This window comes from Candoia aspera, chromosome 1 (genome assembly GCF_035149785.1).
Source record: "Candoia aspera isolate rCanAsp1 chromosome 1, rCanAsp1.hap2, whole genome shotgun sequence".
In the NCBI taxonomy this organism is placed as follows: domain Eukaryota; kingdom Metazoa; phylum Chordata; class Lepidosauria; order Squamata; family Boidae; genus Candoia; species Candoia aspera.
The window spans coordinates 48,337,065-48,339,781 of NC_086153.1; positions in this window are offsets into that span (position 1 = coordinate 48,337,065).

Consider the following 2,717-nt stretch of genomic DNA (forward strand, 5'->3'; position numbering starts at 1 on the left):
TGCAGTTTTTGCTTTTGTACTCGAGAATAAGTCCCACTCGGTCCAGGAGACTTGCTTCCGAGTAGTGCAGAGTAGTTCATTATAATTACTTGGCAGCATATGTTTTCCGTTGACACCCACCGGGTTTGAAGATTTAGCTTCAACCAGATCATATTTCTCATATAAATGCATATTTAAGTTAGAGTTGCTGTTTTTTCTGGACTTTCAAGAGAAGAGTGGTGTGTGGTAGGGAACTGAAAATTGATTAAGGGGATAGAGTACTGTATCTCTGTGTCAGCCCTTTGAGATAGGCCAGTTCAAGAAACAGGCAGGGCAGGGATTCCAGGAATTACCTTTATTGTGGTAATGTGGAATAACAGAATCTTGAAAGCCTGCCCAAATTTCTCTCTGTCCCATCTTATACTAAACAAAACAAGGGTTACTTTGAGTTTCCTTTTCATACTTTCCACTTTCTCAGGACTGAGTTGTCTGTTCTCCAAATCCCCACCTAAGGGCTCACTCCTTCTTTCCCCCAAATTCCTTTACACCATGATAGTTTGATACTCATGGAGACATGTAGATAGCTGTCAGACTTCTGCAATAACCCTAAAAGCTGGGAGATATTTGGGGATGTTAAGGTGGATCTTATGGTACATGATCCAAAGTTAATTTGGTGGGAGGCACGGGCCAAAGAAGCAGAGAAATGGCATCGGCCTGGTTGAAGGTCCCTAACACAGATATTTCAGCAGGCAATAACAGTGGAACCTGGTGTGGAGGAGTAGGTAAAACACATTTATTAGAAGAGGGTAGACAAGGTTGTTGATGGATTTGAAAGTAAGGGCTAGAAATGTGTAGAGAATCCAGGAATCCACAGAAAGTTAGTGAAGGATTTTAGGAGCCAAGACATACAGTATAGTCAGAATGGCAAGAAAAGTAATGTATACCCTGTATTTGGAGCACTACTATGATGTTTACCTTGTATACACACTTGATTGCTGAATAAAAATGTATTGCTATTTCTTGCATTTTATTGGTTTAGAAGTTCCACCATTAACGAAACTGGATCTGATTAAAATTGGGTTTCGAAATGGGCAAGAAGCTTACAGTCATTCTATTATTGCATTATCCTCTTTTGGGGGAGATAGGCGGTAATTAAATTTGAATAATAAATAAAATAAATAAATAAATGTTGTGGCAAACATGCCCAAGATGACCTGAGCAGAGAAGTACAGCTCCATGGACGTGCATGGTGACTTTTGCATTTTATTGCTTTACGTAGACCACTTCTGCAGGTGCTGAGGAATTCTAGAAGTGCAATGCTTCCCCAAGTTAAATTTTCTTAGGAGGAGGTCACTGGAGGTTTATTGCAGTGAGTTCTAGTCCCGCCTTATCCACAAAGCCAGCTGGGTAAAGTTGGGTCAGTCACTTTCTCTCAGCCCTAGGAAGGAGGCAATGACAAGCCACTTCTGAAAAACCCTGTCAAGAAAACTGCAGGGACTTGTGCAGGCAGTCTCTGAGAATCAGACATGATTGAATGGAATATACATACATGAGAATGTATGCAGGCAGGCAGGATTGATTTAAGATGCAGGCAGGAACAGCATACATTGAACGGCACAGCCAAATAGCTTGTATAGTGTACAGAAACTTCTGCTAGATCAGATGGGAGATTCCACAGAAGGTCATGGAGAATAACAGGGCTAAGATCCTGTGGCACTCCCAGATCCAGATGGACAGGCAGGATCTGGAAGTGCCTGTCCATCTGGATCTGGAAGTGCCACAGGATCTTAGCCCTGTTATTCTAAGGGTTATGGTCCTTAGACAAGGACCAGAAGACAGCGATGGTGATAGATGCAGCAGTACCAGCCGACAGCAACACCACGAAGAAGGAGTATGAGAAGCTGGAGAAGTACCAGGGCCTGAAGGAGGAACTAGCGAGGACATGGAAAGTGAAGGCCAAAGTGGTCCCAGTGGTGGTAGGGAACTTGGGGCTGTGACCCCCAAACTGGGAGAGTGACTCCAACAGATCCCAGGAACAACATCAGAGCTCTCTGTCCAGAAGAATGCAGTGCTAGGAACAGCTAAGATACTGTGCAGAACCCTCAAACTCCCAGGCCTCTGGCAGAGGACCCCAGGTTGAGGAAGACACGCACCACTCATAGGGATAAGAAGGGAATTTTATATAATATTAGTATTTATAAATGTGCAGGCGGAGCAGAATCGAAGTTGAAACAGTTCAGGGAAGCAGCTAGCAAAACTCTTAGGAATACTATTGCCCCAAAAGAAAACTGTTTCCTTAATCTAATGCAAGATAGTTGCAGTTCCCATAAGACAGGAAAAGGAAATAGGACAACAGTCAGAATGCTTGCTTACCTATTTCTAGCAAAAGGAAAAATTGTAGGGTGGAATTGCCTGTGTGCAGATGATACTCCAGTGATCCTGCCTGTTATGTGAGCCTGACTTCCCTTCCTACCTGGTCTCATACATTATGCAAATCTCAATCAAAAGGTAGCTAAAGAGAATGGGTGATCTGTCTGTCTGTCTGTCTGTCTGTCTTACTCAAAACTATATCCCATTCAGTTCAGTGAGACTAATTCTTATGTAAGCATGAATTCCTGTGTGGCTTGAAACATTTTTATTTATTTTGGCCATGCAAGTATAATTTTAGACATTGAAAAAGAATTTCTTCCTTCATTTTATGATGTCTCTGATGTATCAGGAGAGTGAAATCTGCTGAC